We start from the raw sequence: 17,178 nt of genomic DNA on the forward strand, positions 1-17,178 counted from the left end.
TGATAAAATTCATTTCCTTATTACTCGAGTAATTATACGAATTTTTAGATTTTGACCACAGATTTGTATTCAGCATTCATAAAGATATATATGCTGGATATATCAAGAAAATTTATTTTTTCAAAAAAATCACGAAAAATCCAAGGCTATAGCCTTGCATCTTTTTTTGCTCAGATTTTCAACTTCCTCAAATTTTAATGAAAATCTATGTATAGATGTTATTCTATATTGTATTTAAGTACTTGAAGTCAAAAGACTATAATTCATGATATTAACCGGCTAATTAATTACTACCTGGACTAATTATGATAAAATTCAAATGCTAATTACTCGAGTAATTATACGAATTTTTAGATTTTGACCACAGATTCGTATTCAGCATTCATAAAGATATATATGCTCGAAATATCAAGAAAATTTATTTCAAAAAAATCACGAAAAATCCAAGGCTATAGCCTAGCATTTTTTTTTGCTCAGATTTTCAACTTCCTCAGATTTTAATGAAAATCTGTGTATAGATGTTACTCTATATGGTATTTAAGTATTTGGAGTCAAAAGACTGTAATTCATGATATTAACCGGTAAATTAATTAGCACATGGGCTAATTATGATAAAATTCATTTGCTTATTTCTCGAGTAATTATACGAATTTTTAGATTTTGACCACAGATTCGTATTCAGCATTCATAAAGATATATATGCTGGATATATCAAGAAAATATAGCCTTGCATTTTTTTTGCTCAGATTTTCAACTTCCTCAGATTTTAATGAAAATCTATGTATAGATGTTATTCTATAATGTATTTAAGTATTTGAAGTCAAAAGACTGTATTTCATGATATTAACCGGTTAATTAATTAGCACCTGGACTAATTATGATAAAATTCATTTGCTTATTACTCGAGTAATTATACGAATTTTTAGATTTTGACCACAGATTCGTATTCAGCATTCATAAAGATATATATGCTGGATATATCAAGAAAATTTATTTTTTCAAAATAATCACGAAAAATCCAAGGCTTATAGCCTTGCATCTTTTTTTGCTCAGATTTTCAACTTCCTCAGATTTTAATGAAAATCTATGTATAGATGTTATTCTATATTGTATTTAAGTACTTGAAGTCAAAAGACTATAATTCATGATATTAACCGGCTAATTAATTACTACCTGGACTAATTATGATAAAATTCAAATGCTAATTACTCGAGTAATTATACGAATTTTTAGATTTTGACCACAGATTCGTATTCAGCATTCATAAAGATATATATGCTCGAAATATCAAGAAAATTTATTTCAAAAAAATCACGAAAAATCCAAGGCTATAGCCTTGCATTTTTTTTTGCTCAGATTTTCAACTTCCTCAGATTTTAATGAAAATCTGTGTATAGATGTTACTCTATATGGTATTTAAGTATTTGGAGTCAAAAGACTGTAATTCATGATATTAACCGGTAAATTAATTAGCACATGGGCTAATTATGATAAAATTCATTTGCTTATTTCTCGAGTAATTATACGAATTTTTAGATTTTGACCAGAGATTCGTATTCAGCATTCATAAAGATATATATGATGGATATATCAAGAAAATTTATTTTTTCAAAAAATCACGAAAAATCCAAGGCTATAGCCTTGCATTTTTTTTGCTCAGATTTTCAACTTCCTCAGATTTTAATGAAAATCTATGTATAGATGTTATTCTATATGGCATTTAAATATTTGGAGTCAAAAGACTGTAATTCATGATATTAACCGGTTAATTAATTAGCACATGGACTAATTATGATAAAATTCATTTCCTTATTACTCGAGTAATTATACGAATTTTTAGATTTTGACCACAGATTTGTATTCAGCATTCATAAAGATATATATGCTGGATATATCAAGAAAATTTATTTTTTCAAAAAAATCACGAAAAATCCAAGGCTATAGCCTTGCATCTTTTTTTGCTCAGATTTTCAACTTCCTCAAATTTTAATGAAAATCTATGTATAGATGTTATTCTATATTGTATTTAAGTACTTGAAGTCAAAAGACTATAATTCATGATATTAACCGGCTAATTAATTACTACCTGGACTAATTATGATAAAATTCAAATGCTAATTACTCGAGTAATTATACGAATTTTTAGATTTTGACCACAGATTCGTATTCAGCATTCATAAAGATATATATGCTCGAAATATCAAGAAAATTTATTTTTCAAAAAAATCACGAAAAATCCAAGGCTATAGCCTAGCATTTTTTTTTGCTCAGATTTTCAACTTCCTCAGATTTTAATGAAAATCTGTGTATAGATGTTACTCTATATGGTATTTAAGTATTTGGAGTCAAAAGACTGTAATTCATGATATTAACCGGTAATTAATTAGCACATGGACTAATTATGATAAAATTCATTTGCTTATTTCTCGAGTAATTATACGAATTTTTAGATTTTGACCAGAGATTCGTATTCAGCATTCATAAAGATATATATGATGGATATATCAAGAAAATTCATTTTTCAAAAAATCACGAAAAATCCAAGGCTATAGCCTTGCATTTTTTTTTGCTCAGATTTTCAACTTCCTCAGATTTTAATGAAAATCTATGTATAGATGTTATTCTATATGGCATTTAAATATTTGGAGTCAAAAGACTGTAATTCATGATATTAACCGGTTAATTAATTAGCACATGGACTAATTATGATAAAATTCATTTGCTTATTACTCGAGTAATTATACGAATTTTTAGATTTTGACCACAGATTCGTATTCAGCATTCATAAAGATATATATGCTGGATATATCAAGAAAATTTATTTTTTCAAAAAAATCACGAAAAATCCAAGGCTATAGTCTTGCATCTTTTTTTGCTCAGATTTTCAACTTCCTCAGATTTTAATGAAAATCTATGTATAGATGTTATTCTATATTGTATTTAAGTACTTGAAGTCAAAAGACTATAATTCATGATATTAACCGGCTAATTAATTACTACCTGGACTAATTATGATAAAATTCAAATGCTAATTACTCGAGTAATTATACGAATTTTTAGATTTTGACCACAGATTCGTATTCAGCATTCATAAAGATATATATGCTCGAAATATCAAGAAAATTTATTTTTTCAAAAAAATCACGAAAAATCCAAGGCTATAGCCTTGCATTTTTTTTTGCTCAGATTTTCAACTTCCTCAGATTTTAATGAAAATCTGTGTATAGATGTTACTCTATATGGTATTTAAGTATTTGGAGTCAAAAGACTGTAATTCATGATATTAACCGGTAAATTAATTAGCACATGGGCTAATTATGATAAAATTCATTTGCTTATTTCTCGAGTAATTATACGAATTTTTAGATTTTGACCAGAGATTCGTATTCAGCATTCATAAAGATATATATGATGGATATATCAAGAAAATTTATTTTTTCAAAAAATCACGAAAAATCCAAGGCTATAGCCTTGCATTTTTTTTTTGCTCAGATTTTCAACTTCCTCAGATTTTAATGAAAATCTATGTATAGATGTTATTCTATATGGCATTTAAGTATTTGGAGTCAAAAGACTGTAATTCATGATATTAACCGGTTAATTAATTAGCACCTGGACTAATTATGATAAAATTCATTTCCTTATTACTCGAGTAATTATACGAATTTTTAGATTTTGACCACAGATTTGTATTCAGCATTCATAAAGATATATATGCTGGATATATCAAGAAAATTTATTTTTTCAAAAAAATCACGAAAAATCCAAGGCTATAGCCTTGCATCTTTTTTTGCTCAGATTTTCAACTTCCTCAGATTTTAATGAAAATCTATGTATAGATGTTATTCTATATTGTATTTAAGTACTTGAAGTCAAAAGACTATAATTCATGATATTAACCGGCTAATTAATTACTACCTGGACTAATTATGATAAAATTCAAATGCTAATTACTCGAGTAATTATACGAATTTTTAGATTTTGACCACAGATTCGTATTCAGCATTCATAAAGATATATATGCTCGAAATATCAAGAAAATTTATTTTTTCAAAAAAATCACGAAAAATCCAAGGCTATAGCCTTGCATTTTTTTTTGCTCAGATTTTCAACTTCCTCAGATTTTAATGAAAATCTGTGTATAGATGTTACTCTATATGGTATTTAAATATTTGGAGTCAAAAGACTGTAATTCATGATATTAACCGGTTAATTAATTGGCACCTGGACTAATTATGATAAAATTCATTTGCTTATTACTCGAGTAATTATACGAATTTTTAGATTTTGACCAGAGATTCGTATTCAGCATTCATAAAGATATATATGCTGGATATATCAAGAAAATTTATTTTTTCAAAAAAATCACGAAAAATCCAAGGCTATAGCCTTGCATTTTTTTTTGCTCAGATTTTCAACTTCCTCAGATTTTAATGAAAATCTATGTATAGATGTTATTCTATATGGTATTTAAGTATTTGGAGTCAAAAGACTGTAATTCATGATATTAACCGGTTAATTAATTAGCACCTGGACTAATTATGATAAAATTCATTTGCTTATTACTCGAGTAATTATACGAATTTTTAGATTTTGAACACAGATTCGTATTCAGCATTCATAAAGATATATATGCTGGATATATCAAGAAAATTTATTTTTTCAAAAAAATCACGAAAAATCCAAGGCTATAGCCTTGCATCTTTTTTTGCTCAGATTTTCAACTTCCTCAGATTTTAATGAAAATCTATGTATAGATGTTATTCTATATTGTATTTAAGTACTTGAAGTCAAAAGACTATAATTCATGATATTAACCGGCTAATTAATTACTACCTGGACTAATTATGATAAAATTCAAATGCTAATTACTCGAGTAATTATACGAATTTTTAGATTTTGACCACAGATTCGTATTCAGCATTCATAAAGATATATATGCTCGAAATATCAAGAAAATTTATTTTTTCAAAAAAATCACGAAAAATCCAAGGCTATAGCCTTGCATTTTTTTTTGCTCAGATTTTCAACTTCCTCAGATTTTAATGAAAATCTGTGTATAGATGTTATTCTATATGGTATTTAAGTATTTGGAGTCAAAAGACTGTAATTCATGATATTAACCGGTTAATTAATTAGCACATGGACTAATTATGATAAAATTCATTTCCTTATTACTCGAGTAATTATACGAATTTTTAGATTTTGACCACAGATTCGTATTCAGCATTCATAAAGATATATATGCTGGATATATCAAGAAAATTTATTTTTTCAAAAAAATCACGAAAAATCCAAGGCTATAGCCTTGCATTTTTTTTTGCTCAGATTTTCAACTTCCTCAGATTTTAATGAAAATCTATGTATAGATGTTATTCTATATTGTATTTAAGTACTTGAAGTCAAAAGACTATAATTCATGATATTAACCGGCTAATTAATTACTACCTGGACTAATTATGATAAAATTCAAATGCTAATTACTCGAGTAATTATACGAATTTTTAGATTTTGACCACAGATTCGTATTCAGCATTCATAAAGATATATATGCTGGAAATATCAAGAAAATTTATTTTTTCAAAAAAATCACGAAAAATCCAAGGCTATAGCCTTGCATTTTTTTTTGCTCAGATTTTCAACTTCCTCAGATTTTAATGAAAATCTGTGTATAGATGTTACTCTATATGGTATTTAAGTATTTGGAGTCAAAAGACTGTAATTCATGATATTAACCGGTAATTAATTAGCACCTGGACTAATTATGATAAAATTCAATTGCTAATTACTCGAGTAATTATACGAATTTTTAGATTTTGACCACAGATTCGTATTCAGCATTCATAAAGATATATATGCTGGAAATATCAAGAAAATTTATTTTTCAAAAAAATCACGAAAAATCCAAGGCTATAGCCTTGCATTTTTTTTTGCTCAGATTTTCAACTTCCTCAGATTTTAATGAAAATCTATGTATAGATGTTATTCTATATGGTATTTAAGTATTTGGAGTCAAAAGACTGTAATTCATGATATTAACCGGTTAATTAATTAGCACATGGACTAATTATGATAAAATTCATTTGCTTATTACTCGAGTAATTATACGAATTTTTAGATTTTGACCACAGATTCGTATTCAGCATTCATAAAGATATATATGCTGGATATATCAAGAAAATTTATTTTTTCAAAAAAATCACGAAAAATCCAAGGCTATAGCCTTGCATCTTTTTTTGCTCAGATTTTCAACTTCCTCAGATTTTAATGAAAATCTATGTATAGATGTTATTCTATATTGTATTTAAGTACTTGAAGTCAAAAGACTATAATTCATGATATTAACCGGCTAATTAATTACTACCTGGACTAATTATGATAAAATTCAAATGCTAATTACTCGAGTAATTATACGAATTTTTAGATTTTGACCACAGATTCGTATTCAGCATTCATAAAGATATATATGCTGGAAATATCAAGAAAATTTATTTTTTCAAAAAAATCACGAAAAATCCAAGGCTATAGCCTTGCATTTTTTTTTGCTCAGATTTTCAACTTCCTCAGATTTTAATGAAAATCTGTGTATAGATGTTATTTTATATGGTATTAAAGTATTTGGAGTCAAAAGACTGTAATTAATGATATTAACCGGTTTATTAATTAGCAGCTGGACTAATTATGATAAAATTCAAATGCTAATTACTCGAGTAATTATACGAATTTTTAGATTTTGACCACAGATTCGTATTCACGATACATAGAGGTATCTATTCTCAAAATCTAAAGAAAATTTATTTTTCAAAAAAATCACGAAAAATCCAAGGCTATAGCCTTGCATTTTTTTTTTCTCAGATTTTCAACTTCCTCAGATTTTAATAAAAATCTCTGTATAGATGTTGATTTATATGGTATTTAAGTATTTGGAGTCAAAAGACTGTAATTCATGATATTAACCGGTTTATTATTTAGCACCTGGACAAATTTAGATAAAATTCATTTGCTTCTTACTCGAGTAATTATACTAATTTTTAGATTTTGACCACAGATTCGTATTCAGCATTCATAAAGATATATATGCTGGATATATCAAGAAAATTTATTTTTTCAAAATAATCACGAAAAATCCAAGGCTTATAGCCTTGCATCTTTTTTTGCTCAGATTTTCAACTTCCTCAGATTTTAATGAAAATCTATGTATAGATGTTATTCTATATTGTATTTAAGTACTTGAAGTCAAAAGACTATAATTCATGATATTAACCGGCTAATTAATTACTACCTGGACTAATTATGATAAAATTCAAATGCTAATTACTCGAGTAATTATACGAATTTTTAGATTTTGACCACAGATTCGTATTCAGCATTCATAAAGATATATATGCTCGAAATATCAAGAAAATTTATTTTTTCAAAAAAATCACGAAAAATCCAAGGCTATAGCCTTGCATTTTTTTTTGCTCAGATTTTCAACTTCCTCAGATTTTAATGAAAATCTGTGTATAGATGTTACTCTATATGGTATTTAAGTATTTGGAGTCAAAAGACTGTAATTCATGATATTAACCGGTAAATTAATTAGCACATGGGCTAATTATGATAAAATTCATTTGCTTATTTCTCGAGTAATTATACGAATTTTTAGATTTTGACCAGAGATTCGTATTCAGCATTCATAAAGATATATATGCTGGATATATCAAGAAAATTTATTTTTTCAAAAAAATCACGAAAAATCCAAGGCTATAGCCTTGCATTTTTTTTTGCTCAGATTTTCAACTTCCTCAGATTTTAATGAAAATCTATGTATAGATGTTATTCTATATGGTATTTAAGTATTTGGAGTCAAAAGACTGTAATTCATGATATTAACCGGTTAATTAATTAGCACATGGACTAATTATGATAAAATTCATTTGCTTATTACTCGAGTAATTATACGAATTTTTAGATTTTGACCACAGATTCGTATTCAGCATTCATAAAGATATATATGCTGGATATATCAAGAAAATTTATTTTTTCAAAAAAATCACGAAAAATCCAAGGCTATAGCCTTGCATTTTTTTTTGCTCAGATTTTCAACTTCCTCAGATTTTAATGAAAATCTATGTATAGATGTTATTCTATATGGTATTTAAGTACTTGAGTCAAAAGACTGTAATTCATGATATTAACCGGCTAATTAATTAGCACCTGGACTAATTATGATAAAATTCAAATGCTAATTACTCGAATGATTATACGAATTTTTAGATTTTGACCACAGATTCGTATTCAGCATTCATAAAGATATATATGCTGAAAGTTTCAGGAAAATTTATTTTTCAAAAAAATCACGAAAAATCCAAGGCTATAGCCTTGCATTTTTTTTTGCTCAGATTTTCAACTTCCTCAGATTTTAATGAAAATCTATGTATAGATGTTATTCTATATGGTATTTAAGTATTTGGAGTCAAAAGACTGTAATTCATGATATTAACCGGTTAATTAATTAGCACATGGACTAATTATGATAAAATTCATTTCGCTTATTACTCGAGTAATTATACGAATTTTTAGATTTTGACCACAGATTCGTATTCAGCATTCATAAAGATATATATGCTGGATATATCAAGAAAATTTATTTTTTCAAAAAATCACGAAAAATCCAAGGCTATAGCCTTGCATCTTTTTTTGCTCAGATTTTCAACTTCCTCAGATTTTAATGAAAATCTATGTATAGATGTTATTCTATATTGTATTTAAGTATTTGAAGTCAAAAGACTATAATTCATGATATTAACCGGCTAATTAATTACTACCTGGACTAATTATGATAAAATTCAAATGCTAATTACTCGAGTAATTATACGAATTTTTAGATTTTGACCACAGATTCGTATTCAGCATTCATAAAGATATATATGCTCGAAATATCAAGAAAATTTATTTTTCAAAAAAATCACGAAAAATCCAAGGCTATAGCCTTGCATTTTTTTTTGCTCAGATTTTCAACTTCCTCAGATTTTAATGAAAATCTGTGTATAGATGTTATTTTATATGGTATTTAAGTATTTGGAGTCAAAAGACTGTAATTCATGATATTAACCGGTTAATTAATTAGCACCTGGACTAATTATGATAAAATTCAAATGCTAATTACTCGAGTAATTATACGAATTTTTAGATTTTGACCACAGATTCGTATTCAGCATTCATAAAGATATATATGCTGAAATATCAAGAAAATTTATTTTTTCAAAAAAATCACGAAAAATCCAAGGCTATAGCCTTGCATTTTTTTTGCTCAGATTTTCAACTTCCTCAGATTTTAATGAAAATCTGTGTATAGATGTTATTTTATATGGTATTTTAGTATTTGGAGTCAAAAGACTGTAATTCAAGATAATAACCGGTTAATTAATTAGCACCTGGACTAATTATGATAAAATTCAAAGGCTCATTACTCGAGTAATTATATGAATTTTTAGATTTTGACCACAGAATCGTATTCAGCATACATAAAGGTATCTATTCTGAAAATTTCAAGAAAATCTATTTTCTTAAAAAAAAAATCACGAAAAATCCGAGGCATAGCCTAGCCTTGCATTTTTTTTGCTCAGATTTTCAACTTCCTCAGATTTTAATGAAAATCTGTGTATAAATGTTATTTTATATGGTATTTAAGTATTATGAGTCAAAAGACTGTAATTCATGATATTTGCCGGTTAATTAATTAGCACCTGACTAATTATGATAAAATTCAAATGCTAATTACTCGAGTAATTATACGAATTTCTAGATTTTGACCACAGATTCGTATTCAGCATACATAAAGGTATCTATTTTGATAATTTCAAGAAAATCTATCTTTTAAAAAAAATAACGAAAAATCCAAATATCCTTGCATTTTTTTTTTGTTCAGATTTTGAACTTCCTCAGATCTTAATGAAAATCTGTGTATAGATGTTATTTTATATGGTATTTAAGTATTTGGAGTCAAAAGACTGTAATTCATGATATTAACCGGTTAATTAATTAGCACATGGACTAATTATGATAAAATTCATTTGCTTATTACTCGAGTAATTATACGAATTTTTAGATTTTGACCACAGATTCGTATTCAGCATTCATAAAGATATATATGCTGGATATATCAAGAAAATTTATTTTTTCAAAAAAATCACGAAAAATCCAAGGCTATAGCCTTGCATTTTTTTTTGCTCAGATTTTCAACTTCCTCAGATTTTAATGAAAATCTCTGTATAGATGTTATTTTATATGGTATTTAAGTATTTGGAGTCAAAAGACTGTAATTCATGATATTAACCGGTTTATTAATTAGCACCTGGACTAATTATGATAAAATTCAAATGTTAATTACTCGGATAATTATACGAAAATTTATATTCTGATCATAGATTCGTATTAAGCATACATAAAGGTATCTATTCTGAATATTTCAAGGAAATTTATTTTTTCAAAAAAATCACGAAAAATCCAAGGCTTGCATTTTTTTTGCTCAGATTTTCAACATCCTCAGATTTTAATGAAAACCTGTGTATAGATGTTATTCTATATGGTATTTAAGTATTTGGAGTCAAAAGACTGTAATTCATGATATTAACCGGTTGATTAATTAGCACCTGGAGTAATTATAAAATTCAAATGCTAATTACTCGTTTAATTATACGAACTTTTAGATTTTGACCACAGATTCGTATTTAGCATACATAAAGATATCTATGCTGAAAATTTCAAGAAAATCTATTTTCTAATAAAAATCATGAAAAATCCAAGCCTTGCATTTCTTTTTTTTTTTTTTGCTCAGATTTTCAACTTCCTCAGATTTTAATGAAAATCAGTGCATAGATGTTATTTTATATGGTATTTAAGTATTTGGCCACAAAAGTAATTCATGATATTCACCGGTTAATGAATTTCTGCCATTTCAGAAAGAAAGGGACACCAGGACAAGCTCTGTAGCCGAGGAAGAGGTGCTTCTTCTTGGCAAAGGAACTGCTACATCTTAGCATAGGAACTGCTACATCTCAGCACAGGAGCTGTTACATCTCAGCACAGGCGCTGCTACATCTCAGCACAGGAGCTGCTACATCTTAGCATTGGAGCTGCTGCATCTTAGCACAGGAGTGCTACATCTTAACACAGGAGCAGCTACATCCTAACACAGGAGCTGCTACGTCTTAACACAGGTGCTACATCTTAACACAGGAGTTGCTACATCTCAGCACAGGAGCTGCTACATCTTAACACAGGAGCTGCTACATCTTAACACAGGAGCTGCTACATCTTAGCACAGGAGCTGCTTGAAGGTGACTCTTCCCTCCCATTGTTGCCAGAGGCGGAGATCGGACACACACACACACACACACACACACACACACACACACACACACAGCTCAAAAACCCATCTCAATTTAGAAGGTGACAAGACAGGCGTAAGCATTTTTGCCACAAAGTTTCTCTTCCCTTCCACTGGGGAAAAAAAGAGGGAAAGAAAACCATCCTTTTGGTATAATAGGGAGAAAATAATATATATATATATATATATATATATATATATATATATATATATATATATATATATATATATATATATATATATAAGACTAAGACGAAAGGCTTGGTGGAGTGCGAGAAAAAGAGAGAGAGAGAGAGAGAGAGAGAGAGAGAGAGAGAGAGAGAGAGAGAGACCCACTTATATAGGCCTACGGCTGCACCTGTGACCAATTGATATAGAGGGGGAGGGAGCTAGTGGCGGCTTCCCCTCAAAAACTTCATTATCGTTCGACTCTCCCTCCCTCCTCACCCCTCCACATCATCCCCCACCCTCCACCCTCCGCTGTTGCTGGACTCAATATTTCCCGTGTGCAGGGAGATGGAACACGGAGGCGGAGGGAGGGTCAGAGAGAAGGAGGGAGGGAGGGATGGAGGGAGAGAGAGAGAGAGAGAGAGAGAGAGAGAGAGAGAGAGAGAGAGAGAGAGAGAGAGAGAGAGAGAGAGAGAGAGAGATTAGAGAGTAGAGAGCAGGAAAAAAAAAGAAAGGAAACATAAAAGGAGAAATATAGGAACAGAGGAAAAGGAGGAGAAGGAATGTGGAGAAGGGGAAGAGAGGGGAATGAGAAGGGCAGTTGCTGAAAGGGACGGAAGGACAGACGACACACGAAGAGGAAGGGAGCAAAAGGGATGGGAGATGAATGGGGCGATTAAGAGATACATTAATGCGACAGTCATGATGGTCTGAGCCAAGGATGGAGCGATATTGTCTCATTCTCTCTCTCTCTCTCTCTCTCTCTCTCTCTCTCTCTCTCTCTCTCTCTCTCTCTCTCTCTCAACTAGCAAGGGAGGATTTTTCTCTCTCTCTCTCTCTCTCGCTCAACCAGCAAGAGAGGATTTTTCTCTCTCTCTCTCTCTCTCGCTCAACCAGCAAGAGAGGATTTTTCTCTCTCTCTCTCATCTAGGAAGAGAAGGTCTCTCTCTCTCTCTCTCTCTCTCTCTCTCTCTCTCTCTCTCTCTCTCTCTCTCTCTCTCTCTCAACTAGCAAGGGAGGATTTTTCTCTCTCATCTAGGAGGAGAAGGTCTCTCTTCTCTCTCTCTCTCTCTCTCTCTCTCTCTCTCTCTCTCTCTCTCTCTCTCTCTCTCTCAACTAGCAAGGGAGGATTTTTCTCTCTCTCTCATCTAGGAAGAGAAGGTCTCTCTCCTCTCTCTCTCTCTCTCTCTCTCTCTCTCTCTCTCTCTCTCTCTCTCTCTCTCTCTCTCTTATACAGACATCCCCTCAATTTATCAAACCCGCTGCAGCTCAGGGGAGAGGGAGGGGGCTCGGTGTGAGGGACGTCCACCCCCCCTCCTCCCCCCCAGCTCCTCATGTTTATCCTCCCAGCGATATAACTCTCAGCTCTCCAGTCGTAAACAAACATCTCGCGTCACCTCATCGCCCGTAAAGCGCAGGGCAAACTCTGCCTGCGGTGGGTTGGGGTTGGGTGAGGGGGAGGTGAGACAGAGTGAGTGCATCACCTGAAGTGCATTCTGTTGCCGGTCCTGTGCGTCTCTCTCTCTCTCTCTCTCTCTCTCTCTCTCTCTCTCTCTCTCTCTCTCTCTCTCTCTGTCGGTCTATCCATCCATCCACCTATCTCTCTCTCTCTTCCTGCTTGGTTTGAGGGAGGGAGGGAGGGAGGGAGGAAGGGAGAGAGAGAGAGAGAGAGAGAGAGAGAGAGAGAGAGAGAGAGAGAGAGAGAGAGAGAGAGAGAGAGAGAGAGAGAGAGAGAAGGGAGCGAAGAAAACGAAGAGATGGGTGGTGAGTGAGGGATGGAGTACTGGGCTGGATTTGTGGCACAAAGTGTTGGCGAGGAATCGAGTGTTATTCTCCACAAATGTGAGGGCAAATAGTCAGTGTGGACACGACCATGGCTTTTGTGAGGAGTAACAGATTGAGGAGGAGGATGTGAGACATGCCTGGGCAGCATTATATATATATATATATATATATATATATATATATATATATATATATATATATATATATATATATATATATATATATATATGTACATGGGAGAGTGGTGACTCAATGACTGGTAGCATCTACAGAACATGTAACTGGAAGGGAACAGTGTGTTTTTTGGAGAAGTAGAGGTCGTGTGAACCAAATGTTTACTTTGAAAAATCTCGTCAGAAAAAACTCGGAGATACAGCATGGTGGTGGTGAGCAGACAGGCCTTGTGGAGGGTCGTGCGAGTGTGTGTGGGGGTGCTGAACTGAGGAGATTCTGCCATACACAAAAAGTAAGGCCTATGTGGAAATTCAGAATGACTGAGGGTGACTGGCTCTCAGTGAAGGTGGGTCTGCATCAAGGATGTGTACCTAAGTGAAGGTGGGTCTGCATCAAGGACGTGTACCTCAGTGAAGTTGGGTCTGCATCAAGGATGTGTACCTCAGTGAAGGTGGGTCTGCATCAAGGATGTGTACCTCAGTGAAGGTGGGTCTGCATCAAGGATGTGTACCTCAGTGAAGGTGGGTCTGCATCAAGGATGTGTACCTCAGTGAAGGTGGGTCTGCATCAAGGATGTGTACCTAAGTGAAGGTGGGTCTGCATCAAGGATGTGTACCTAAGTGAAGGTGGGTCTGCATCAAGGATGTGTACCTAAGTGAAGGTGGGTCTGCATCAAGGATGTGTGGGGTCACCGTTGTTTTCTTAATGTATTTTTGAACGGGGTGGTGAGGGAGGTGGATGCAGGTATGTGTGTGTGTGTGTGTGTGTGTGTGTGTGTGTGTGTGTGTGTGTGTGTGTGTGTGTGTGAGGACGAGGGGTAGGTCTGAGGTATCATGGGTGTGGGGTCAGCCTGGAGGGTGAGTCAGTTGCTGTTTGCTGATGACTTGGTTCTAGTGACAGGCTCGAGATAGAGCCGGACTCAAGAGAAAAATTCCAAAAGCTGATGTTTAAGTGTGTGTGTGTGTGTGTGTGTGTGTGTGTGTGTGTGTGTGTGTGTGTGTGTGTGTGTGTAAAAGGAGAAAGTTTAGAGAGAATGGTAGCAAATTCATATCCACCTTATGTTTGGTAACGTAGCTAGGAGAAACACCAGAAACAATTGTGACCCATCTCAATGCCCATCTTATGCAGTCCAATTCTGTTTCCCAAGCTGATTCCAGCTGTGAGAAATTTTCTTACAAAAAGGCTAAAAAATCAAATCTGTTTCTTTGAAGATACGTACACTTGGCGATGACCAAATACAAGATTTCTAAATTCCAAGTACATTCGACGACGTAAATCACAAAGATCCCTTTGAAATACGATATAATGAAGATACGAGGACACACAGAGTAAAACTTTAAAGCTAAAAGATGTAATAATAACGTGGGGGGAAAAAAAGTGCCTTATGAAACAGACGCGTTGAACATTGAAATAAGTCACCGTTAAACGCGGTTAACGATGAGACCGTACGTACCTTAAAAAAAAGAGCCAGCTAGGCAAATTATTCATCAGTTCCAGGCCCTCAGGAATGTACGGTACAAACCAATTACTGTGGAGCATAATGTAGTGCAACAGAGAGAGCGGGAGGAGAGACGTTGTGAGGTTTCATGGCACGATTTTTCCCAAATCGTTCTAATCCTGTTATATTCCATGTTGGTGTACTTCACAAATGCATCGACCTTTTTTTTTTCTTTTTCTTCACTCTTTATCGTCCTGAGAGGTGGTGTGTGTGAGAGAGAGAGAGAGAGAGAGAGAGAGAGAGAGAGAGAGAGAGAGAGAGAGAGAGAGAGAGAGAGAGAGAGAGAGCCTTCTTACCGTTCTCTCCTTTCCTCGTCCACTTAGATTACAAGCAGAAACAGTTGGAAGTAAGTTATAAACAGATAACGCGGACATGCCCCAACGGGTCTCCTGTTGAAGTCTTTCCCACGAATTCTCTCTCTCTCTCTCTCTCTCTCTCTCTCTCTCTCTCTCTCTCTCTCTCTCTCTCTCTCTCTCTCTCTCCCTACCTACGTACCTACGTAATTATCTATCTCTCTCTCTTTGTTACCTCTCTCTCTCTCTCTCTCTCTCTCTCTCTCTCTCTCTCCCACCATACAATTACCGCCAGTGGATATGTAAATTAACAAGTTACTGCCCATCAACATCGCCCTACGTTGCAATTACACTAATTACAGCCGGGCCGTCGGATTTCTTTCCTGGTGCGCCTGGCGCAGTCGCCCTTCTGTGGACCCCCTCACACACTTCTTCTTTATCCCCCCAAGTTGTTCTCTCTCTCTCTCTCTCTCTCTCTCTCTCTCTCTCTCTCTCTCTCTCTCTCTCTCTCTCGTCTCCTCCTCCACTTTAGAGGCCTCAGACACCCCCTGAAATCCTTGAATCCTTCTCTCTCTCTCTCTCTCTCTCTCTCTCTCTCTCTCTCTCTCTCTCTCTCTCTCTCTCTCTCTCTCTCGTCTGTCCCGATCCCTCCTCCTCCCTCCCTCTCCCGTCCTCCTCCCCAGGGTCACTACGTCCCCTTCCCATTCTCCCCATCCATTTTTCCTCCTTATCTTCCAGGTCGTGGAATCTTGGGAGGGGAAATAAAACTCCCGCGCTATTTGGAGGTTTCGTCTCCCTAGGAGGAGGAGAAGGAGGAGGAGGAGGAGGAGGAGGAGGAGGAGGAGGAGGAGGAGAGGAGAGGAAGAGGAAGAGGAAGAGGAGGAGGAGGAGGAGGATGGCGGAGCGGCACCCTACCAGTGGCTTCACACCGAGAGAGTTGAACTGTTTTGTCCGGAAGTCGAAAAAAAAAAAAATTTTTTTTTTGCTGTGTCGACTAAATCGACTGCCAAACTTTCGTCATACACTCAGCATTTTGGTGAATTTTATCACTTCCTTAATTCAGAAGTCAGCATATGTAATAACACACACACACACACACACACACACACACACACACATACATACATACATACATACATACATACATACATACATACATATATATATATATATATATATATATATATATATATATATATATATATATATATATATATATATATATATATATATAAACCACAGGACCTCTTCTTCAGAGCTTCAAGGGCACCTGCAGCTTGGAGTCTGCACTACACTCAGTATCAGGGACAATTGGACTCCTTTGAAATGAAAAGTTCTTCGACGAGACTACACCCCCTCCACCTCGTCAACTGACAGATACACAGCAAAATGAAAGCTGCCTTTTCACATGTGTTATATACATGTATATATATGGGTGTTCAGCCCCGGGCTGGAGGAGGAGTATTTAGAGAGAGGTAGAGGTCCTGGGGAAAACCAGGACTCCTTCTTAGAAAGGATTCCTAAGGTAATTATAACAATAAAAATGCAGGTATAAGTTTACATACGCTACTCTGCTGTTACTACTATCTATGCAGCTGCTACTACTACTACTACTACTACTACTAATAATACTAATAATAATAATAATAATAATAATGATGATGATGATGATGATGATAATAATAATAATAATAACAAAATAATACTATTGATAATAATAATGATAATAAAAGTATTCTCTCTCATACGTGTTTGCTGTTTCTTGCGTCAGCAAGGTAGCGCTAGGAACTAATGAAGAATTGGCCTCTGCCTTACAACCACTTTGTACCTGCCACATATACAGGGCCCGAGCCAGAGCCCCACTATCCATAGCCAAGCCCCACATA

This window comes from Panulirus ornatus, chromosome 4, assembly GCF_036320965.1.
Source record: "Panulirus ornatus isolate Po-2019 chromosome 4, ASM3632096v1, whole genome shotgun sequence".
Lineage (NCBI taxonomy): Eukaryota > Metazoa > Arthropoda > Malacostraca > Decapoda > Palinuridae > Panulirus > Panulirus ornatus.